This window comes from Anolis carolinensis, chromosome 1, assembly GCF_035594765.1.
Source record: "Anolis carolinensis isolate JA03-04 chromosome 1, rAnoCar3.1.pri, whole genome shotgun sequence".
Taxonomy (NCBI): Eukaryota; Metazoa; Chordata; class Lepidosauria; order Squamata; family Dactyloidae; genus Anolis; species Anolis carolinensis.
Window position 1 is genome coordinate 345438066 of NC_085841.1, and position 26179 is coordinate 345464244.

The 26179-nt window shown below is 41.1% G+C and overlaps 1 long non-coding RNA gene across 4 annotated transcripts; it reads right to left on the reverse strand.

The window, feature by feature from the left end:
* Positions 1-13357: 13357 nt before the first annotated feature.
* On the reverse strand, positions 13358-20632 carry LOC103278650 (uncharacterized). Of its 4 annotated transcripts, XR_010002183.1 has the most exons (5): positions 19311-20632; positions 18778-18802; positions 18126-18210; positions 17374-17454; positions 13358-16253 (listed from the first exon to the last, which is right to left on the reverse strand). It is a non-coding gene; the product is annotated as an uncharacterized LOC103278650 (long non-coding RNA). The 4 variants fall into 4 exon arrangements; XR_010002181.1 differs by lacking the exon at positions 18778-18802 and having other exon boundaries at positions 19311-20631; XR_010002182.1 differs by having other exon boundaries at positions 18778-20630.
* Between the last annotated feature and the right edge of the window lie 5547 nt (positions 20633-26179).

The window sequence follows — 26179 nt, forward strand, 5'->3', positions numbered from 1 at the left end:
GACAGACAAGATTTTCATATTACAAGGTATATGGGGCAGTTGCCTTGGGCCCAATGCTTTTCAGGGCTCACTGGTTATGCTTGTCTTGAACTCATCATATTTCATACTGAAGCACTCTAAACTGAACTCAGTGGCCAGTCTACAACACTTTTTATTTTTATTTAAATGTTTTGATCTGTTATAGCTGTTTCTTTGTAAATTAAATGGATCAGACTTGAAGTCCAAGCCATCTGACTTGATTACATGAGTATCAACTTTATCACACTAAGGCTTTAAAGTGGGCATTTTTGGTGTCTTCTTCCAGTTGGAGAATTCTGGGAAATGTAATTTTGGAAGGCGAGAACCTGAGAATTCACAAGGCCCAGCCCTAAACTATGTTTCCAAGAATTCTGCAGGTGGCAGAAGACTCCCAAAATGCTTTGAAGTCATAGTGTGATGAAGCAGGAAGACAGCATATGAGCTTATTTGGGCCCTGAGACTCAGATGAGAGGCCCTTCTTACAGTTCCACATACTCACAGCTATGGCTGGTGGGGACCCAGGAAAGGGCCTGCTCAGTGGCTGTTCTAAACTCTGGTACTCCCTCCTTATGCACACTTGAATAGTCCCATTTTTGCTGTTCTTCTATTGACAGGGGAAGAAATTTATCAATTGTTACAAATACAACAGACCTTTAGGCTTTTAACCAAAGGGCTGTACGCAATGTATTGTTTTTCACATGTATCATGTACCTTTTAATTTAAGTATATGTTTTTCAAATGATTATGAATTCAGTTCAGATCTAATGTGATCACTTTATATGTTTTAACTGTTATCTTGTTAATGTGTCAGTTACCTTGAGTCCCAGGACTTATCAACATAGGCCACTTACAACCTCTTCACATGTGCTGCCGGAATCACCATGGATCATGGCAATTCTAGCGGTGCATGTCTGGGTCATGGGGACCCCATTGCCCCATGCCCCGCATTGCTCAATTCACCCATGTTCCCCTCCCACGAGAAGCCTCCTGTTTTGCCGGCATGCACTGGTTTGCCTTCTCCTTTAAGATGGAGCTCCGGCAGAAGTATCAATACATTGTATAATGGGATCCATTGGGCTACATCTTAAAGGAAAAAGCAAAGTGGCACATGCCGCCAATTTTGGCCACATGTGATGAGGTTGCCAATGTGGGGTTGGTCTAGAATGGCAATACTCTGGACCAGCCCGGAGGGATCACCCATCTCCATTTTGCTGCAGTAGTGGGATGGAGTCTAAACATCCTAGTCTGACAAAACTTTTAGTTATGTCTTTGATGCCTTAAAGAGAACACCCGGCTGCTGCTTGGCAGCTTCATCAATGCCAGCAAAGACACCAGCACTACTTGGAGAAAGGAGGGAGGAAAGATCCCTTTTTCTGGAATTCCATGACCATGACTACAGTGTCAACAATGACACAGGTAAGTGCAATCCGTCTTTCCCTGTACTGTGGTACCTGCCTAACTGTTAACACCATCCTGAAGTGTGGAGCTGCTCCAGAGCTTCAGGGAAGTTCTAGAGCATTCCCTAATTTTACCTAATTAATGGCAAAATGGTTAACTTGCTTTACTCTGCATTGGGGTTGTCCTCTGCATCATGTGGATGCCCAAGAACAACTTTGCACACATTTTGTGATATGTGACACATATTGACTGTCTTGTGTAAAAAGTGGGATATCAATAAAGATAACAACAATATCCACTTTGGGGAGATAAAGCAGGGTACAAATAAATATAATAATAATAATAATAATAATAATAATAATAATAATAATAATTTTTAAAATTCAGAGAAAGACAAACTGATCGAATTATCCATTTTCTGTTCAGGAAGAAGCAGCATTGCATATACCCTGCTGAATAAAAGAGAACCTCTTTCTTTGAAAAAAATCAAGTAGAATTTCATTTGCAGTGAAGAGCTGGAGACCAGGTACCAATGAGAAGAAAGAATGTGTGGCTTCATGGACAAAAATGCTGACTTGCATCTTTAATATCCTATACATTTTCAAAAGTCATAGGTGCAGTTCTAACCACAAGATAAGCATAATTGGTGGTAGTTCAAGCATCAAACCAGTGGTAAACTGTTACTATGATTGCTTGTGAATACAATGCTTCTTTCTAGTGTGTAATGCTCAGGTCAACCCTTTTATTTCAACCCCTGTATTAATATCAGTTTCAAGATAATCATTATTATCTCCAGGAGAATATAATGGTTTCACTGTAGCATATGCACTTTATGTTTGTGGTAAATTTTGTGATTCAAAATTATAGTCCTGTAGAATAGTTTATTATTATAACCATTCAGTGGTGAAAAACTGTCAACTATTGTAATGTGTCAGAGTTATGGGTAAGTGGTTTGATTCTACTCAGAATATATACGAAGCAACATGAAACCTGATATTTTGTTGGTTTACTGTTTTAACCCATACTCTACCCCAAAAATTTTTTTAAGAGGGTAACTGAATTTATGTACAATAGCAAGTAAAATTATTCAAATTTTTTAATGGATCCCTGGGAAGAAAAAAACTTAGAACAGCTGTCTGGTTATATAGGATTAAAGGTGCATCTGGCACCACCACCTTTGTGTTATGTTTCTGCAAGGACAAGAATCAGTCAAAATGAGCAACTCATCTAGGTTAGGTGGTGGTTAAGAGAGTCTAGAAACAAAGTCAAAACATATCTGTGCATTTTTTTAAAAAGGTCTTAACAGAGAGCAAAACATATCATATGAAAAGGAGCCAAAGGCAAAAAATAGTGCAAGAATTGGGCTGTTACAGGCAAGCAAAAAGCCAGGAAATTCCACAGGTAAAATCAGATCCAGTCTAAGTTTTAAGTTTACACTAATCAGTCATAGAGTTACCACTACAAGATTGTCCCCACATCTAGAGATGGTTCCAGGTGATATCACCAGGTGTTTATTTATTTACAACATTTCTACCTCGCCTTTCTCACCCGAGGGGACTCAAGGCGGCTCCGAGGGGACTCAAGGTGTTGTCCCTTAAGTACCAATCATAGTTGTTCATGGTTGTCAGTTAAACACACGACACAGAGAGATAATAGGTTTTTATTTGAAAATCAAGACAGAAATCTCAGCTGAACGAAAAGTTCTCAGATCAGATGAAATGAGGTGATTATTCTTTCTCACTTAGGGCCCATCCAGATAGCCCCTTTTAATGCGTGACTTCCCACATCAAAAAGAGGGCTGTCCAGATGACATTTCTGGAAACCATAAATTAGTTCACCACAAACCAGGAAAACCCTGGTTTGTGGCAAATTAATTTGATAGTGGGTTTATTCCGTGCCTTCCAGAAGGCACGGGATAAACCCACTACTTCCACTGTCTGGACTGTAGTACAGCTGTATCACAGTCCAGACGCCTACCCGCTCCCCAAACGAAGGAGGGCGGAGCCGGTGCATGCCACTGCCACGGCAACATGGGAGGGCTCCCGTGTTGCTGTTGGAATCCACGGGGGGAAGCTGCACACTCTATGTTTTCCACAATCTTATCACCCTCAGCTTGAGCCGGACAATGCGGCGTGTGGGGCACCATCTTTCCCACACCCCTTGATGAAGCGGAGCACCTCCGGTGGCCTTGTGACAAGGGCATAAGTAAATAGCCAAATAGGCTAGATGAAATGTTCCTAATCTCATCTCCCTAATTACCTCGAATCTACTGACCCAATGAATGTAATGTGCACCTCAGTTTTCAAAACCCTGAAACCAAAAAACAAAAGCAAAAACATATTTGCTGGCGAATGTAATGCACAGTTGCAAAAGGTGCACTCTTTGTAATTTGGCCAAAAAAGATGTGAATTACAGTTGCTGCCTGTTTAGAACTGCTTATTTAAAAACCAAAGTGTTAGGAATCCAAATTTTCCAGCAACTGAAAGGAAAACCAGAGAAATAGGTAACATTTCCCTCAAGGAGCCTCTCCTGTTTATCCTGCCTCAGCTTCCCTGGGTGAATCTATGCTGTAGAATAAATTCAGCTTCACTTTAATTGCCCTGACTCAATGCTATGAAATATTGACAGTTGTAATTTTACAAACTCTTTAGCTTCCCCAATCTACAAATCCCAGAATTCCGTACACTGAATAATGGTATTCCCAGTGTTATCAAACAGCATATATTGCTTACAGTATAGGTACATCCCAGGTAATTCCAAAATCTACGCTATTCTCACAGATTCCAGCTTTCTTTTCAAACTCTGGAACTACATAAGTGTTCAATATCAGTGAGGTTCCTGGGTATGCAGGGGCAGATAGCCCTTTGACAGTGGTTCTCAACTTGGAGTCCCCAGATGTTTTTTGGCCTTCAACTCCCAGAAATCCTAACAGCTGGTAAACTGGCTGGGATTTCTGGGAGTTGTAGGCCAAAAACATCTGGGGATCCCAGGCTGAGAACCACTGCCATGTGCAATTCTCTGTTCATGGAGGCTATAACTCCTCCTTGATGCAGACATCCTGAGTTTGGACCTTGATACCTTCTTTAGCTTTGATTAGATCATTATATGGTGATTAGGGTCATCAGTGGCTACTAATCAAGATGTCTATTTACCACCTGTATCAGAAAAATATATAACTCTGTATATCAGTTGCTAGAAAATGTGAGATTGTAGGCGACATTTCACTCATGTCCTGCCTGTGAACTTCCAAAAGGGATCTGGTTGAAGAGTAAGTTGATTTAAATAGACTTAAGGTCTGATCCATCATGATTCTTAATATGCTGCTATATTCTTTGTCTCATTTTTATTCATTCCCTTTAATAGTCAACCAAACAGTCATCATGGAACTTTTTTCTGGCTTCAGTTCCTCGAAAAACTTTTAATACTAAAGATCTAAAAATTTCCACTACGGCTCATTCTCTTTGGAGGAGAAGGGATGGAGCAGGCCATTTGAGCTACACAGAAAGACAAAGCTTGCTATTTTCTTCTGTAGTACAAAAAGCCCACACCTTCCAAAAATAGAATCAGCCAAGGTGGGGAAACTTCAAGGCTTGCATTTAAAGTCCACTGGCAGCTGCAAAAAAGAAATTACTCTTGGGCCATAGGACATCTCCAATGATATTATCAGGAGCACAATACAATCTGAACTTCAAAATGTAATCAGAAGCAGCATGAATTATTTTTCTTCTGCTTATACTCTAAGCGTATCTGCCAAGCAGAGGAAAGTTAGAACTGAAAAGTATTGGTAATGTACTGTAATTTGAATCTTCTTTTGATTCAAACTTATAAACTCTGTCAGTTTGAGCATTTGGTATTCACAGTATTCATGGACTGTCAAGGACAGAACGCCACAAGATTCAAAGTAACAGAGTTTATTAGATTACAGAACTCAAAAATGCCCGTAAAACACAAGGGCCAGGCAGTTTTTGCCTTTAGGAGCAAAAAGGGGCAAAAGTAAATGTTCAAAAGATAAACCGGATTAAACCGGAGTTTAATCCGGGTAAAAACAAACTGCTTGCTTCAGCCTGGGTATAAACGAAACGAAAGCCAAGGAACAAAAGATACAAAGAATGCAACTAATTGGCAGCAGATTCCTCTCTGCTGCCAACACTGTGCTTAGAGTAACTTGCGTCGCTCCCCCACACACACAGCAGACAGGATCTCCAACACGAGTAAATCAGCCAAGGATTGTAGCAGTTGAGTAGACCAGTTCCGTTCCGTAGATCAAAGCCAGAAGCAGACGTTTGTAGTTTTTCCAAGTCCAAGAAGGGGGGGAAGACAAGCCGTGGTCAGTTCAGTCCGAGTTCTCAAAGCAGGAGATGGCGTCCGTCAAGAAGACGACGGAAGGTCAAGCTAATAAGAGTAAGCACAGGTTTGCACAAACAAATGCCCACACAATCCCTCCCGCCGTCTGACCCTGGATTCCAATCAACTTACGTCACAGCACAGGAAAGCACACAAGTCTTCAGGGAAGCGTCCCACACACACACGGATCCCAAGCGTTTGCCCAGATTACCTTGCCCAACGCAATTTGCAATTGCTCTCAAGCCCCATTTTATGCCAGTTACAAATCTTCATCACTGTCAGCTGTCCTCCTTAACCCGGGCGTTTCCTCATCACTTTCCTCGTCAGAGCTGGAACACCTCTGACTACGCCCAACAGCATCTCCAGCTGTGGATCCCGTCCCATCCCTCCAGCTAAACCATGGGTCTAATCCTGAAGGTCCCCATTCATCTTCTGTCCCATCATGGCCAGTGGCACCCACTTCCTCCCTTACCCGAGTCCAATCCATCTCATCCTCCTCTGAGCTAACCAGCCCCTCCTCCATTCTCTCCGTAAACCCTTCGAAAGACTCCTCGTCAGATGGTGCTGCAAATATGTCTCGCAGTCTTTTTCTCTCTCGCTCCTCGAGAGTATCTGACTCTCGAGGAGTCTTACGCCCACGTCTGTCAGTAACAGAGCCATGAGGCTCAATCATAACACTATCCCCTCTCACAAAGGCCTCCTCCCCCGATGGCGGAGAAGTGGCAGTGATACCCTCCGCTATAGCACCACGACGACTAGAGGTATCAAGTTTCAACAGCGAACGATGAAAGACTGGATGGACCTTTAAACTAGACGGTAAACGCAAACGAAACGCAACAGAAGAAATCTTTTTAACGATAGGAAAGGGACCCAAATACCGAGGCGCAAACTTTCCCCCAGCCTGTTTAATATGTTTGGAAGATAACCACACCAAATCCCCTTCTTCCAACTCCTCCCCTGCCTGCCTGTGGCGGTCAGCCTGAGTCTTCTGCGTTGCCTTAGCTTCCAACAGTAAGCGACGGGCAACATCATGCAATGCAGCCATTTCCGAAGAGCGGTACACAGGGTCCGAAGAGACCACATTGGTCGACGGCGCCACACCTCCCCGTGGGTGAAAACCATAAGTTAGCTCAAATGGCGTATGCTGACTAGACGTGTGCACCGCATTGTTGTAAGCAAATTCCGCCACCGGTAACCACTTTACCCAAGCCGTGGGTTGATCTAAACAAAAACAACGCAGATACTGCTCTAAGAGCCCATTAACCCGTTCCGACTGTCCATCCGTTTGCGGATGGAAAGCTGAAGACACGTTTAACTTAGTCCCCAAACACTCATGGAAGTGTTTCCAAAAGCGTGACACAAATTGCGGAGCCCTATCTGAAATAATCACCTCGGGTGCTCCGTGCAAACGATAGATGTGCTTTGTAAATAGTAAGGCCAACGTAGGGGCCGCCGGAATGGTTGAACAAGGAATAAAATGAGCCAGTTTACTAAATAAATCCACCACCACCCAAATACAAGTATAACCCCCAGACTTAGGCAAATCTGAAATAAAATCCATGGAAATGATTTGCCATGGCCTCTCCGGAACAGGTAAAGACGATAACAACCCTCTAGGGCGCCCAACAGGCGTCTTACTCTGCTGACAAACGGCGCAGCTGTCACAAAAGCGCAGAATGTCTTGCCGCATCTTTGGCCACCAGTAGCTCCTGGTGATAAGCTGTACGGTCTTGAACCTGCCAAAGTGCCCAGCCATGGGTTCGTCATGGTGGGCTCTAATCACCTCCAACCTGAGGGTCCCTACTGGTACGTAAACCTGCCCCCTACGCACCAATACCCCGTCTTGATCCTGGAGATGCGGCAGTATGGTACGGTTACCTGCAGAGAGCAGCATCAGTTGCTCCTGAGTCCACACATCATCCTTCTGAGCCTCAAGGATCTGGTCATGTAACCCAAGCTCATTATCTACAACACACAGAGAGGCAGTAGGCAAGATGGTCTGACATACTACCTGCTCATTGGTCTTAAATTCCGGCTTGCGGGATAAAGCATCGGCCCGCAAGTTTGCCTTCCCCTCCACGAACTGCACCTTGAAGTTAAACCTGGAGAAAAACAAAGCCCAGCGGATTTGACGCTGGTTTAACTTCTTTGCTGTTTGCAAGTGCTCTAAGTTCTTGTGATCAGATCTGACCACGATCTGGTGCCGTGCCCCTTCAAGCCAGTGCCGCCACACCTCAAACGCCACCTTAATCGCCAACAACTCCTTCTCCCATATGGTATAGTTCTGCTCGAAGGGTGTTAGTTGCCGCGAGTAAAATCCACAGGGACGCAAGGTCCCTGAGGAATCCTTCTGAGACAATACAGCCCCCAACGCGTAGCTAGAAGCGTCCGCTTCTACCACGAACGGTCTGTCAACATCAGGATGGGTTAGTATGTTGTCCGATTGAAAACTAGACTTTAGTTGTAGAAACGCCTCGTGAGCTTCCCGCCCCCACACAAATGGCTGTTTCTTGCGCAGAAGCTGCGTCAAAGGTACCGTGAGCTTTGCAAAATTCGGAATAAACTCCCGGTAGTAATTAGCGAAACCCAAGAACCTTTGTACATCCTTCTTAGTCTTCAGCTCCTGCCATGAGTTGACGGCGTCAACCTTATGTGGGTCCATTTTAAGTTCCCTACCTGACACTACATGACCTAGGAACTCCACTTCAGGCACATGAAAGACGCACTTGGAAGCCTTGGCGAAAAGCCCATTAGCCCGCAGTCGGTGCAGAACCTGCTTGACATGTTGACGATGTTCTTTCTCGTCCTTAGAAAAAATCAAGATATCATCCAAATAAATCACTAAAAATTGGTCAATTAGGTCCCTGAACACATCGTTCATGAACCTCTGGAATACCGCAGGAGCATTACAAAGCCCAAAAGGCATGACTCGGAACTCGTGGCATCCGAAACACGTGTTAAATGCCGTCTTCCATTCATCCCCTTCCCGTATACGGATTAAGTTATAGGCCCCCCGCAGGTCAAGCTTGGTAAAGACCTTAGCCCCTTGCACCCTTGATAACAGTTCCGAGATTAAAGGCAGCGGGTACCTATCCCGAATGGTGTATTTGTTTAGGATCCGATAATCGCAGACCAACCTAAGTTCCCCAGTCTTTTTGGCTACAAAGAATACCGGTGCCGCAGTTGGAGAACTAGATGGGCGAATAAACCCCTTGGCTAAATTTTCATCTAGAAACTCCCGCAAAGCTTGCCTTTCCGGTACAGTCAAGGCATACAGCCTCCCTGCTGGCAGTTTCGCACCTTCTGCCAACTTGATGGCGCAATCATATGGCCTGTGCGGTGGTAATTTGTCCGCTTCTCTTTTACAAAATACATCAGAGAACTCCCCATACTCAGCAGGCACTCCCTCCATATCAGAATGAGTAACATTTAGAGTGCAACAATCCTGCCTCTTTAAGATCACTTTACGTGTTGCCCAATCTACATGTGGGTTTACTACAGCTAGCCAATCCATCCCCAGGATCACATCATATCTAGGCAAGCTCGTAATATCCCACACAAACGTTCCCGTTACTCCCTGCACCTCCCACGTTACTGCTGAGGTTTCATGGTTAACCACCCCAGTCTCCAGCAGTCTCCCATCTGCTCCTTCCACCCACACGTCGCATGCCTTGCGCACTCTAGGAATGCCATGCTTCTTAGCAAACTCAATATCTACATAGGAGACCGTAGCCCCTGAGTCCAGCAGTGCCAAAGTAGAAACAAGTTCCCTTCCCCCAACAGATAATGTAATGGGTACGAAAACATGCTTCCTCCCCTCAGTTGACTGCTTGAGGAGCCCTAGTGCGTTGGACTCACGTCGCACTAGGGCTGGCCTTTTCCCGAAAGCTGGGAAGGTTTCACATTACAATTTTTGGCAAAATGCCCAGCATTCCCACAGTACAAACACAAGCCCAGCTGCCTCCTACGGCTCTTTTCCTCTGTAGACAGCTTTTTAAAGACCCCAAGCTCCATGGGCTCTTCCCCCATCACCACAGGTGCCCTGGTTACATGCATGGGTGGCGCACACATTGCTTTTGAGTGTTTACGAGCCTCGAACCTTGCGTCTAAACGCAGCACCTTAGCTACTAAGGCGTCCCAGCTTTCAGCCGGCTCCAAGCGTGCTAATTCATCCTGGAGCATATCACTTAACCCGGCAGTAAATAAAAGCATGAATGCATTTTCCCCCCAATCCAGCTGATGGCGATACAGGTTAAACTTATTTAAGTAATCCAAAACAGTCCCCTTTCCCTGTTTCAACCGATACAGAGCCCACCCAGCGTTCTCCGTGCGGAGAGGATCCCCAAAAGTATCAGTTAACAACTTTTTGAAATTATTCAAATTGTCCTTGACTGGGTCATTTCCCAAAATTAAATTAGTGGCCCATTGTCCTGCGGGACCGGTCAACAAACTCAAAATAAAGGCCACCTTGCTAGTGTCTGTAGGAAAAGCATGAGCACTGAGCTGAGAAAAATAAAGCTCCACTTGTGCCAAAAAGGTTGGCAACTTGCACCTGGTTCCGTCAAAGCGTTCAGGAGTCAAAACATGTCCTTTCACAGCCTGAGCTGTTTGGATAACGGAAAAAGCCGTTTGCAATTGGTCTACTTTGGCCCTTAACTCATCCATCGTCTTCCTGACGGGTTTATTGCTGCAATAAACTTTTTATGGGCGTTGGGCAATCTGTCAAGGACAGAACGCCACAAGATTCAAAGTAACAGAGTTTATTAGATTACAGAACTCAAAAATGCCCGTAAAACACAAGGGCCAGGCAGTTTTTGCCTTTAGGAGCAAAAAGGGGCAAAAGTAAATGTTCAAAAGATAAACCGGATTAAACCGGAGTTTAATCCGGGTAAAAACAAACTGCTTGCTTCAGCCTGGGTATAAACGAAACGAAAGCCAAGGAACAAAAGATACAAAGAATGCAACTAATTGGCAGCAGATTCCTCTCTGCTGCCAACACTGTGCTTAGAGTAACTTGCGTCGCTCCCCCACACACACAGCAGACAGGATCTCCAACACGAGTAAATCAGCCAAGGATTGTAGCAGTTGAGTAGACCAGTTCCGTTCCGTAGATCAAAGCCAGAAGCAGACGTTTGTAGTTTTTCCAAGTCCAAGAAGGGGGGGAAGACAAGCCGTGGTCAGTTCAGTCCGAGTTCTCAAAGCAGGAGATGGCGTCCGTCAAGAAGACGACGGAAGGTCAAGCTAATAAGAGTAAGCACAGGTTTGCACAAACAAATGCCCACACAATCCCTCCCGCCGTCTGACCCTGGATTCCAATCAACTTACGTCACAGCACAGGAAAGCACACAAGTCTTCAGGGAAGCGTCCCACACACACACGGATCCCAAGCGTTTGCCCAGATTACCTTGCCCAACGCAATTTGCAATTGCTCTCAAGCCCCATTTTATGCCAGTTACAAATCTTCATCACTGTCAGCTGTCCTCCTTAACCCGGGCGTTTCCTCATCACTTTCCTCGTCAGAGCTGGAACACCTCTGACTACGCCCAACAGCATCTCCAGCTGTGGATCCCGTCCCATCCCTCCAGCTAAACCATGGGTCTAATCCTGAAGGTCCCCATTCATCTTCTGTCCCATCATGGCCAGTGGCACCCACTTCCTCCCTTACCCGAGTCCAATCCATCTCATCCTCCTCTGAGCTAACCAGCCCCTCCTCCATTCTCTCCGTAAACCCTTCGAAAGACTCCTCGTCAGATGGTGCTGCAAATATGTCTCGCAGTCTTTTTCTCTCTCGCTCCTCGAGAGTATCTGACTCTCGAGGAGTCTTACGCCCACGTCTGTCAGTAACAGAGCCATGAGGCTCAATCATAACATGGACATTCATGTACATGTATGTGCACTCAAAACAAGATGAAGGGTGCTTTGGACTTCAATCTTTGTGGCCTATGATATGAACTGACCTTTTCTGCACTTTCAGTACTGATTGTGACTTCATTATCTACAGGTTTTTCCTGAATGCTCTAATACAATTTTCAAGTCAAAGAATATAATAATATAATAGCATTCATTTTAAAAACATTATTTTGGGAGAAAACTTACTAAGGGTGAAAGGCCATGTGCTCAGACAAAACCATGTCCTAGGGACCAGCACTTCCAAAGGTAGAAAAAAAGGTCCATCCACTGAAAGGAAGAGTATCCCAGTTAGAGCACTGGTGAGCAACTGTGTCCAGGGGCCAATTCCATCCCTGGCTCTAAACCGAACTCCCCCCCCCCCCCCCGCTACACCAACCCCTCTGAAACAAGCAAAACCAGAAAGTAAGATGCTATGCTAAATATATGTAATGTCCTTTGCACATTGTTTAAACATGCCTAGTAATCTTGTCCCATAGTACACTTTAGAAGTGTATAATTACAGTGTACAGAAGAAATAGCACTCCTTGTTCTTATTCCAGAAAGATTTTAGACCCCATGTTAGCCGGTCACACAAAAAATCTTAGATGTGTCATACTCATGACATTTTCACAAGCAGAAGTTTCACAAGCAGAAGTTACCCTCAGGAAAATGCTTCAGATTCAGAAATATTGAAAGATAGCCTGGCTCGGACTGTCAGACGTGAATTAAGAAAATATGGGACTTTATCACAAAAGGTAGACAAACCTGCCCATCAGATCTAACAATTCGATATTCTCCCTTCTGTAGCTACTGATGGGTAAAACATTCTTACTATCCATCATGATGTAATGGGCTTCTTCCACTTCTGTGCTGGCATTCCAGCAGTAAGGAAACGTCAGCGACTGGGATTCTCCAAGTGGCCAACTAGCATTCTTTTTACATATGTGATTGCCAATTTTAAAAAATGCTAGAATTACACAATTGCACTAAATATAAAAATAATAACAAAATTAATGAACTGCTAGGTATGCCGGATTGGGAACAATACAAGAAGGTGGCGTTTCAAGGGTGTGCATAAGACTGCTCACAAGACCATAGACTGATGAACTGGCACATTTACATTAATAAATGTACTGCTCAACTCACTATGTATCCCGTTATCTATAGTGATGTGACTGTTATGAAACACCATGTTGGTGTGATAAAAACCATGGGCTTAAGCTCCTACTTTATAAAAAGAGAAACTTGGCAGCCCTGTGTAAAGTCAGTCTATCACAGTCTTGGCAGTGTTATGGGGCATGCTGTGGGGAGAACAAATACAAAACCAGAGACTTATCTGTCAGTCAGTTCAGATGGGGCCAGGTAGAATAGAATTAGGGCCATATAAAAAAGAGATGGAGATAAGAGAAGATTGGAATAGGTTAAAACTTGAGAGGAAATGAATTAGGCAAAGAGAATTTATAAGGCTATGAACACATAGGAAGAGTGGGCGAGAGTGGATTTTGGTTTGAAGGGAACTGAGAGTGTGGAAGCTGTTCAGGGAGAGGTGTTATTTTGTTTTGACTCAAGTGTTACATTATACGGTGTATGGCACCAGAATCAGAGAAAACGTTTAACCTAATTGTTACACATTGAATTATTTCTGTTCTAATTTTCTGTGTCTCTATATGGATATTTTTATGTAAGAATTATGACACTAAACCTAATGATCAATGCATCTATGTTTTATTATAAATGTTGATAACATTGATTCATGGCAATTAAAGTGGTGTCAAACTGCATTAATTTTACAGTGTAGATGCAATTTTAATCATCTCTCATACATATTAATATTTCCCAATTCTCCAGGATATTTCATAAAAATCATTGTCTTCCCTTGATGGTCTGAAATGCGCTGGATGATTTCAACCCAACATGGATCTCATAGAGTTGGTGATGGTGCTACTAAATAGCATTCAAAGTAGAAAACCATGATAAAATCAAGTAACAACATACATAACAAAGACATGTTAATCCTCAGTCTATCACTATGCGTCTAACAGTATTTTGATTTCTTGTCAGCATTTAGGCTGAAGTGTTTTTCTCCAAAAATGGAATTACACCATGCCCTTCTGTAGGAATATGACATTAAGACCTATAGGAATAGAAATCTTTTGTTTAATTCATTCTTGTATCCAATACTGGGATTTTGGTGAGACATTTGAATAAACATTTTAAAAGCTTTTTTGTGAAAAACAAGACATACCCTCAGAAAATAGTGTATTTCATCCAAAATAGTTCGGTTTTGAAAAAAAAATACTCACTGATAACCACACATTTTTTGAAAACGTCTTTTTAAAGAAAAGGCATGTAAAACTGACAAATTAGTCTATCCAGACAGAGAGTTTGAGGCCTTAGCTCTTAAAACTTTGATTTTAAATCCCTTTGTTATGTTTGTTGCTGAGCGAGAGCTTCTTCTTCTTTTCCTTTATAAACTTCTCATTTTGGACATGAACATAACATAGAAGTGAAACATGACCACCTTCAGCAGTCCATATGAAAGGTACTTGATGTATATAGCTGAACATTTTGTTCTGCTCATGTTTTGGTAAGTTCTGTCAATTTTTTCTTCTTATACAAGATGGAAAGGACTTGATTTCTTTAACAAAAAAATCCAATCCAGGGCACAACAGAGCTGACAGATTTGGCCACCCCTCCAGATGCACATATCTTTGTAATTCTGGCAAGGTAACATTTAGAAACTCTAGGTTTACATACAGCACTGCTTTGGGTTTCCCATAGGTATGAGTTTGTTCCCTGGAAAAAGAACTCAGTTTTCATTTAAACAAATGAAACATGAACATATTCCCCACATGGTTCCGCTGAAGGATTATGGTCAGTAGTGCATGAATGAAGCTTTTAACTCTTCAGTAGGATTTCTACTTATCAGTGAAAGTGAATATATGCCCTGCAAAACTCACAATCCCCTTGATATAGGCCAGGGAGAGGACTGTGCATATTTCTAGTTGCTATTGAAATGCACTGGAAACATATCTTATCTTTGGCTACATGTGGAAGTTACAGTTCAACAGCATCTGGGGAGCCCTAAAATCTCCATCCCTGGTATAGGCAGTGGCACCATTGGGCTGAATGTTGGAGATGCACCAGTCTTAACTTGGATACCCAACCAGTACAATTCATGTACTTGTGATAATATTAATACAATGGAAACACAGTGTTTCAAAGGATGTATGATCTTTTGTTTGCTTCTTTTGGACATTCATGTAAACACAATCTGAACAATAAGCATGAACCTTAAATAGATAGCGACACATGTCAAAGAGCTGTGATGTGTTTTGAGGACATGAGGCCATTGTTCACACTTGATGGCATTTGTGTTTCAAAAGACCACCAGTGTATTCACAAAAAATACAACTGTTGTCAAGTAAAGGGATGTTCTCCTGCTGTGTATGTGAAACTTTGAGTGTGATGTCAAGTAGGGAGTTCAGCTATATTTACAGAACTTTTACTATCAATAGGCTATTATTCTATGCCTGGTTAAAGGCAAAAGGATCTCTGTTTTAACTTTGGATGCAAGAATAATGCCAGATTCAGTAATGAAAGACGCCAATACGTTTAAACGGGATGTCCGTGACATTATTTAAATGGCAGCTCCTTTTTTTGTATTTTATAAACAACAAGATGACACCATTACAAAAGCTGTTTCACTTAGAGCCATCCTACATTCAGCAATTTAATTATTCCCTTAATTATTGAAGCATTCATCATAGTTTTCCAATTGATTCATTGCTGACTGGCTGCTTTTCTTTGACTCATTAATATAGTGACAAGTGAATTGACAGTCTTCTTGCTAGCCCTACAAGAATACTGGGAATAGGAGACTTGGAATCTTGAAAGGCGTGTATGTATTATTGTAATTAACCCCCCCCCCCCAAAAAAAAAGAGTAGCAAAAGCTTCATTAAAAGGCAAAGGTACATTATAATATGTCAGAAAAGTCCAATTATCAGTGGCTTTTATAGTCAAATCTCCAAAGTAATATCTTCCTGGGGCAACTTTATTTTATTGGGAAATGAGCAATAAAGGAGAGATTTTTTTTAGAGCAAATAAGCTTTCAGTAGAATAAAGATAACACCAACTAAAATAAATAAACGTTATACACATCTCGGAACTAGCTATTTTAACACTGTTAGAATACTGTTGATACTTAAAAATAAATAATATTTTAACATATTTTCCCAAGCATATCAATTTTTTATAATTATTGTTTTAATTATCTATTCTCTTTTTCTTGCCAAATATAGATCTATAAAGACAAGAATCTTTCTGCTTCTTTTGACATAACCCAGTGTTATAATTCCTCACCTTTCTAAGAGACATTTTTGCATTTTCTCTTATGTTGTTAGTCCTTCTCAAAGCTGTCAGGTACTTAGAACACTGCCTGCCCCGTGTTTGATGGCTGTTGCCTCAGTAGCTAATGTTCAGATGGAAGGACACAACATCCAGATCTTAGCATGATGTTCAGCTCACTGTCCTTGGATACTTCTCGACTTCATGATGCTCAGCATATCAACAGCTTTCCCCCTCATGTTTCAAGCAGGTCCATCTGCATGTTACACGAAGGGAAGAGTAGCAGAAAAGGAAAAGCTTGAGCCTATGAAACACAAACCTTGTGGCTGAGTGTGTGTCACGGATGGCTCTAGCTTGGAGGAACAAATCCGTGTAAATCAATACATTTGTTTAGCTCACTCACCAACTCTCTCTCCCTGAGTTAACACCCCAGCACACACAATGCTAGCGAAGGTGATTATCTCTGCTAGCATAATTCCTCCGTAACATCTGCTTTCGCCCATAACACTCCACTAATTTTTCCCTCATTTCATTACACATAATTTTCTTTCAACACAATCTACATGTATTAAGTGGTAATGACTTTCCAGTTAAGAGCAAATCGACGCCAAGGGACACCCCCCCCCCCCTCGATTGCCTGCCGTGCCTGACTCCGGCTATTAAAGATAAATTTGGTGTCTCAGAAAGCGGCAGTAAGCTAATCAATCAATTAAGCGGTTAGGACATACATTATCAAAATTCCACAGTGCGGGGGTGCGTGAGAGCCTGCTGATATACTTGGTGATTTTAGGAATAAAAAATAATTTGTAAATGACTAATGAACACACTTGGAGGTGGAAATTTTGTATATAGCATCTTATGAGATGAAAACACCAGGCACTCGGCTAGTTCATCTGAGGGTGAATCTGGGTATGCCCTTCACATTCTCATAATAATAGAAATGCAGTGCACTGTCAGGCAGTAATTTAAGAGTGAAGGATAGGAAAGACTAAATTCTTTGTTGAGCCTGGGCAAAATAAGCAAAAAGCATTCTTCATTAAGGCAGCTGTTGAAACTTGTCAGAATGTCTCTGGGTACTGCCCAGGTCTCTGAAGACAGACTAATATTCCATAGCCTGTTAGGCTACAGTAAAAAATGGGTTAAGGACATTGTGCCAAGTAACAGCGTCTTGGATGGGTTGAAAATCAAACCATTTACTTCAATTAATACATATGCCGTGCATTCATTTCCTTTTGACACATGCTTTTCAGAGAAATTGGGAAAAAAATCACTGAACAAACTTTCCAAGAAGGCAGTGCCACCTCTCCAACAACTAAATACGATGTCTAAATGAAGGGCCTGAACATTTATTTTTTTAAAAAATTCAAACTACTCACCATTGTCAATAAGCTCTGTGCATATCTAAGCCATAGATGAATTCTGATTTTCTGAATGCTGATGAGTTTGTTCTGAATTGCCTGAACAAATAAAGAAAGTGAGTTAGCATCAAGCACATGGTTTTCTTTCTTTTTTCTTCATTTTCTTTGAAAGAGCTACTCTCCTTTAATTTTGTACTTTGAGCGTGTGGCTGTATGCATGCACACATGTTGTTGGAGGAGAAAACTATAGTCATTTAAGGTGGCTTTTAATTTCTTTTTCAGTCTTATGTATCTCACTTATCAGCTTGTGTGCTTTGGCAAATCACGGAGAGGAAAAAAATGCACCAAGCAATGCTGGCTCAGGAGAGAACAAGCTCAGCAAAGTAAAAAAAAAAAAAAAAAAAAGGGGGGGGGGGAAACAAACTTTACCCTCCCTAAAGCATTATGAGACTGAGTACCCAAGGAGGGTTAAATAGAATATTATAGCAACAAAAATATATGAATGCTCTCATTTTGTTTTGAAAAAAGAGACCATTGGTATATCTTTGACATTTTTTTAAAGGGGCAAGGGGGAACGGGGACATTGTCACCAGGCTTTGCCAATTACTTTTCCTGTCAGTGTTAAGCATTTTGCCTAAAGCTTTGTTATCCTAATACTGTAGCTATCAGATGAAATGACATCAGGGAGATGGGGGGGGCATTACAGACTTTCTTGGGGCTTCTGTCCTCCATCTCTCCTCCCTCTGCCCCCATTCCTGCCCATTGCATACCTTTCCACAGACTGTGTTGTAGCATATGTAGCTCACACGCCAATGGTAACAACAGAAAACTCACTTGAACCTTTGCTCTGCAGGGCTGTTGAGGCAAAGGGGAAAATGGCATAGGAAGAACAGAAGCAAAGTTTTAATGCAATCAGAAATTAAGAAAGGCCATACACATATACATCAATCTTTCTTTTTAATTTCTGCCTTTCAGATTCATACAACATACTCCCCCCTCCCCACTTTTTTGTGTATGTTCTACATTTTCTGAATCTCAGGAATCAGGATAAAACTCCCCACAACAAAGGTAGCATTCACCTCCCAAATGGTGTGATTACTCAAAATCTAAAGTATGTGCCTGCTATTTCTTTGACAGGGTCAAATACAAGAGAATTTATCATCATTGTGGCTAGCTACTATTGGGAGAAAGACAGTCTTCAGGAAACAAAACAAAAGGGCACATCTTTGTTGCCTTTCCCCTTTATTTGCCTCCACTGATCACAAAGTGTTAAAATTCACTAAAACAATTACCTTCCCATCTCCCCTCCTCTCTCTCTGTCTCTCTCTCAGATGCACACACACATCACTCAGACATACACTCAACCACTCGCATTTCTGTTTTCATGGTTTTTACAACATATAAAATATTACAGTGCTTTACCTTTATGTGGGTTGTTAAGACCATTCTGCAGAAAATCCAGGTGTTGGTTAACAGTAGTTGGAAAGAAGCACAAAAGATCAGCTTTGTTTTAAAAGCCTGTCTTGTAAGGTAGACTTCTGACTGCATTTTATTTAATATAAAGAAATTCTTTACTTTTGGTAAATATACATATTGTTTGATTTTGTCCTTCCACTCCAAACCCTGTATTACTACCACCCTTTTCATTTTAGAAAGGATAATAAACTTTTACAACTGCCTGAAACAAGTATTAATTTAATTCTGTTTTTGAAGATTGAGAAAGAGGAAAAAATTGATCCACACCACTTTCCACTTCTAGTGTGCACAGCACAGGTCAGCTCAAAATTTAAAAGGTTTTTCTTTTTGGCAAAGTTTTTCTAAGTTTGAAAAAAGACCCTTATTTCCCCTACTTCCATTTGTCATTTTAACAGACTAGTTTACACAATGGCCAAATGAAGGGATTTAGGGTCATGATGGGGCTGTTGTTGTTTACTTGAATCAGATAAAACACCCACCTTAAACCCGCCCTCTATTCAGTTCAGTAGCATCTCCATACTCCAATAAACCGTTTTCATTCCATCTGGCGTGCGTTTGCTCTGAAGACATTTCCCTGTCAATCTCTCCTGCCACATTAAAAAATCTGTCATTACTATTGCATTGCTGCCTGGCTCCAGAGATTTCTCTGACTGCTTTATTGCTCCGCTCATTTTTTCCCTCCCTGCTACAGCCAAGAAGCAGAAATAAAGGTTTGTTGTTGAAACATGGCCGCAAGGAAAGTAGGAGGCACACATCTGTCAAGGTATTACCTTTCTTCAACCAGGGATTAAGGTGTTTTACTGCACTCGCTACTGAGCAGTCACACTGAATAAATTTTCTCAGTAGAACATAAAAATGAACTCATACATTTTGAACTGGGTTTCATTCTTTCAACCAGCCCATATAATTATGCAATGGCATCACAGTGGGGGTGGGTAGAAGGAGTCGGGAAGGGGGGAATTCTTTCCCTTTCAAATTTGCATTATTTAAATACAAAGTAGAAACCGAAGAAGACTCAAGGAGAGTGAGGCACAGACAGCATGGAGCGGGGTTTTTTTGTGAGGGGGGTTGGAGAGGGAAAGAGTTTATCTACACTTCCCCTTTTGTACTGTCTTGGATACTGGGAAAGAATTAAGTAGGTTATGGGGTTTATATTTCCCTGTATGTGTCTTCTGTGCTGGGGATGAAAATGCTTTCTCACTGACAATTATAGCTGTTATTAATGGAAATAAGCTGTATCCATTTTGTGGGTCCTGAAATGAGGGAAGCCTGGGATGCCCAAAGTCTATGGGCCTTTCAAACCATTCTGTTATAGTGCTATGATTCCACTTTAATTGCTATGACGGTGTCCAACACAGAATCATGGAGTTCACAGTTTGCGAGATTATCTGACAGTTGTTCTTGCAATGGCGATTTGATTATCATTTTTATTTCCTTTCTTTACACTTTTACTAGGTTTTAAAGCAAATCTTTCAATTATATAAGCTACACAGGCCACAAAATCTGCCAAGGTGTTTATACCTCTCTGCTCCCAAACCACAGCAGCAGAGGAAGTAGAGTCTTCACCATCCAGTTGCCAAACTTAGGTTGACCCTGTTGGACAGTCACCTTTGCCTTTGTCATTGTTTGCCACTGCAGAGGTGTCCACACTGGGTGTCAGCAAAGTCATGCTACTTCTTTTCTTTTAAGAACTCCAACCCACAGGCTTTCAGACCCATGGTAGGACACTGAAAGTACAGTTCCTGGACAGAGCCCGACAGATCCCTTCACATGATACACAGCTACTTCCAGGAGGACTCCACCCAGGAACTGTGCTCTCAGCATCCCATGACAGAGCAAGAACACAAGAGGCTTCCCCTGTTCTCATTGCCAGCAATGGGGACTGTGTGAGGGGAAGGTGGGCAGCGATGCTTTCCCTGTGTGAAAGTAACCCACAGATTCACCACAATGCCCGGCAAGTCCCCCCTCCCTTGCTGTCACCCACATTGGGAACTGATGAGGTTCTTAGTCACATAGCTGTCATTACTGACATTGAGAAAAACACCCAGCTGTGACCTGGAGTTCTCTGTAACAACAAACAACAACAAACAAGAAAAGTACCATCCTCTTTTCCCCTGTGCCATGGAGTGTGGAAAAAGCAGGATTGTGGCATTGGCCTATGTAAAAATAGGAACTAGTTCCAAATTAAATTCAGGTGTTCACACACACACACCAAAGTGCTCTGGAGCTTAATAGAAGCATTCCAGTTTTGCTAACGTGTAAAACTGGCTAAAAATGCATTAGCCAGTTTTACCCCATTTTGGGGCCAGAAGTTCCTAGACATCATTTGGACACTAGTCGCCTGCCCAAGCCCAGAAACTGTTTACTGTTTCAGGCTACTGGTTGTTGTTTGATGGCTGTTTTTATATTGTGTCATGTTGGTCATTTTATATTGTTTTACATTTTAACCATGTTGATTGGGCTTCTCCCCATGTAAGCCGCTTAAGTCCCTTCGGGGAGATGGAGGCGGGATACAAAAATAAATTATTATTATTATTATTATTATTATTATTATTATTATTATTATTCCCAGGAGTGACTTTTGGCTTACTTTAAAGTATATGGCCCATGTAAATAGGCCTATGAGTATAAAGGTGGCTGTACCATAGATGACTACAACTATAATTATATTATAATATCACTAATTTTATTTCATATTTATTCCCAAAAACTCCTAAACATGGGCTTTGCCTTTTCACACAGCTGCAGGCTGGGTCGTGCTTTTAATCAAATTATTTACCAGGACGCTTCACCTACAAAGGGTCATTTCTTGAAGGAATTATGTCATCATTTATTTATTTTGCATTATTCCTCACTGTCTTCGGTCTGCATTTTCCCATTCCCTATTCTGCTTCCAGATTTTGTAATAGTTTGGGGACATCAGTGAATTTAGCAACCTCACTCCTATTTCAGGATTCAAATGAACAAGATGAGTAAGCTAAAAGCAACAAATTATTTTATTTAGAAATGTAAAAGCAAAGAGTTACTTTGAAATCATGACCATTTATTAAGAGAAAAAACTTAGAACCTGGAAATGTTGGCAGAGACATTGAAGAATAAAATGATTTACATCATAAATAAAAGACAAGAATAAAAGCAGATGGAGAAGGAAAGTGTCTAACAGTAACAGGAACTATGTGCATGAGATATTGTATTTATTACAGGTTTTGAATGAATTATTCCCAATTTGCATGAGGGATGACATAAGGTAGGGTCAGATATCAAGGTCTAACCCTGGGTTAGATGTCAAGGTCTATAACTGGGTCAGAAATAATATATAGCTCAATGGGTTAACTGATGAGGGAGGTTCAGTTTATAGCAATGAAATATTTGTATAATTATGCTTCTATGTAGGTTAAAACTGATATTTTATAAATTAGATATATGTAATACTAGATTAAATGTAAGCTAAATACAGACTGAGCATCCGTTATCCTGAAATCCAGAATAGAAATGCTAAAAATTGTCCAATTGAATGGCTGAGACTGACCTCTTTGCTTTTTGATGGTTCAATTGCACACAAACTGTGTTTCATGTACAACATTAAAAATAGTGTATAATATACATTCAGACCATGAGTATGAAGTATAGATAAAACATACATGAATGTTGCATTTAGACTGCAGTCCCAGGTCCAGAATATCTTGTTGTGTATAATAAACTATTCCAAAATCTCAAAAAAAAAAAACAAACCTAGCAAGCAGCTCCCTCCCACAGGCTTTCTCAAGATGTTGTATTTCTGATCACATCTTTGGCACCAGAAATGACATTACTAGAAATGTGATGTTGCCAGAAAGCCTCCATTGGCAATGTGGACAGTGGATTGGCTGAATTTGATCCAATTTGCTATCCTTAACTATAGGATCACTCCAGAGATTCCTGGAAACTCTGGAGTGAATGCCATATGCCATTGACATGAATTAATTGCTGGATGTTGTGGATGTGCTGTGAATCCAGCCACACATCATGTGAACTCCCCCAGCAACTTAGCAGTGAGGTCATTTAGCATTTGCCATAATTTTCATAAGCCATGGAGATAGAGTGCCTTGGCTCTTATTTTCTCTTATTTTCTTCCCAGATGGTTTCAGAGCCTGAGGTAGCTGCCATCATTTTGGACCACTTAGAATCATAGAATTGGAATAGACCACAAGGGCCATCCAGTCCACACCCTTCCATGCAGGAACACACAACCAAAACACCTCAAAATGTATTGGGTTGGTGGTGGTTAGAAATTAAGTATAGCTGAAGACCATAATTAGCTCATTCTGACTCAATTCTGAAAGCAGAAAATGGGGAAGAACAAATGGTGATCAACATAGGGGATCATTTCAACCAGTATAACATTAAGATTATTGGCAGTGATAGCAAGAACAACAAATGATGAACAGGGAGGACTATTTAAAGAAACTGTTTACTCCCATTATTATGTGGTTTCCAGATGGTTGTGAGCACACCACAACAACTCAGTAGTGATTACACATGTGAAAATATGCTGAATTTCTCAGATACCCAATATCATATGCACCACATTTTCTTTGCCTGTCAGGTTGTGAGAGTCGCCAGCCCACCCCTATGGGTGTATTTGTGTACACTGCATTTCTGTGTACATTTCTGTACAAATTAGGGTGCATATATTTGTATGCATTCTACATTGAATAAAATTGATTTCTACATATTTTTATTACTCGAGATACTTGAAATATACACATGGTCTTGTCTGTGTATGTAACTCTCCACAACATATATAATTTTCCCTACTGGGTAAGACGGTGAAAATGCTTGCATATTATTCACAGATTTTTTATTGGGCTAGCAATTTTTCCACAACAATGCCTTCAAGTGTACAAAATCCTCTGGCAAGTGACCATTAGTTCTATCATAAGATATCATAATATTCACGGAGAACAAAAATGTTTCCAAATTATCATTAAATCTCTATTCATAGCTCTCAAAAATACATAATTCCTGAGGCAAGATGCATTCTGTTCCATCAGCAATTATTGAAGGCACCAAATTGTTGCATCTGCACAACAATAATGATTGATTATAACAATTTTCTATTCCTAAAGATCTTTCCGATGTGCCTTTGTGTACAGAACCAAAAGTATACCCTGACTCATTAGATAACCAACCAACATCATGATGCCACCTGAAATGGTCCTTACCCATTTCAATCTATGCTTTAGGGAGTCTTTTTGTACCAATCAGACATGATTTCCCTACTTCATTTACCCTTCCCTATGAAGCAGGTCACTTCTTCCTGCTGAGTGGCAGAGTTAGCCTTAAAACACCCTCTTTCTATCCAAGTGTTCTCAGCAGGGGAACAACTGCCTCTTTGTACACTTTATTTCTATGATCACAAAAATCTAAGCAGGAAAATATCAAATGGGAGTTCTCATCATGTGCGAATGAGACACTGAACATGGTGGCATTAGTCTCCTAAAAAATAACTCTTTTTTGCCCTTTGGGCTATTGCATAAAATTGGATTGCAGGCAGTAGTATTATTATATCCACATAGGTGCCCCAAAGCCGGAGATAGATAGATCGGTCTAACCTTAGATATGAGTGTAGAATTCTGTGCCTTTAAATGGTTTCCCCCAATCTTTAAGACCATTGAACAACAGCTGTGGCCACACCAACTCCCTCAACCTCCTGTTTTGAAAAACACTTAAACCAGTAGGTCTGCTGCACTGGGAGCCCACATGGCCACAGGTGAGGAACTTAGCCATCTTCAATACTCAGTAGGGCAATCAAGCTGGCCCTGCATGAGGTAAGATGGATAGTCTCCCTGTGTGCCCTCATCTCCCTCTGAAATTTCAGCAGATCAATGTCACCATGGCTTTTAATTACCCCTCAGCTTCATCATTATTTCATGGACTTTAATATGCCCTGCAGGACACGGCATCATAGAATCCAGATAAACAACCGCCAAGCGCCATTCCCCCTTGGGGGTGATAGCAATGCCATTGGAAGGGAACGGTATACCACAATATCAAGCTCATTTTGTTAACAAGACTGACCTCAGCCTTTCTATGTTACTTTTTGTATCAACAACACCACATTAATTTATCCTTAGGTGTATTCAGACGGGCTTGCTTTGCTCTGGACGCCACACTCTCCCAGTCCATAGGGAACTATACTAATAATATAGCAAGGTTGCAGCAGCCAGAATATTTTTTCTATGCCATCACCTAGAGATATAAAGTATAAATTTAAAAAAATGAAACCACATTTTTCAAGTGCAAAAAAAGGGTCAAAACAGTGATATTTTGGATAACTTAATTTCCAAACTCCCCCCTAAAAATCAAGATGCATAAAACACACTAGAAATAGAAAAGTTTTGACAGTATTCATTATTTGCATATGAGAAAAATATGTAAAATTTTGCATCTGTGCTGATTAACATGATACTTTGGGGAGGTTTTTTGTTTACTTGTCTTGGATGTTTGGTCTCCTTCCTATACACCATTTCCATTGGCAGGGCAGTTAGTTATTAGGGAATTTTCAAAATTATGTTGTTTTTTATGATAAGAAATCTTCAATAATAATAACATTAATCAAGCTTTATTTATATCCTGCCTCCTCTCCCCAAGGGGACTCGGAGCGGCTTACAACAGGAAAGACAATATAAATAATAATAAACAAATGACAACTCTGGAAAAATAAAATCAACAGAAGTAAAAATAAATCATAATACATAGGAAAGAATAAATAATAGTAGACATGTTAAGTATAGGTCAAAAATATCACTCATAAGTATTAAACTAAGTTACAATTAGGACATGTAAAACATTGAAAACATTCCATTGGTTAGATTATAGTTAACCATTTTCAAAAGCTTGTTTCCACAGCCATGTTTTCAGTTCCTTCCTATTCCACGCCCAGCCCAAAGCAGTACTGTCCAAAAGTATCTTTGCTATTTGCAGCTAACTATATGAAACTGGTTGTATGAATAAGTAGAAGGGAGAAGGAAAAGTAGTAAATCTGTAATGCAATTTTTCAGTTATCAGCATTATGAAAATTACACAACTACATTTGCATTAGCTACCCAAAGTTATCTGTATTCACTCTATACAGGTGCTGGAGATTTGAATGAGAATTGCAGCCAGGTTTGGTTTGGTCACCTCCAAAATCCCTGCTCCATTAGTAAATGGCCACAGCACATGAGGTGCATCTATGCTGTCAAATTCATGCCGTTTAACATCACTTGAACTGCCATGGGTCAATTATATCAAGTCCTGGAAATTGTAGTACTACCAACACTCTTTGGCAGAGAATACTAAAGATCTTGTAAAACTACCAGTCTCA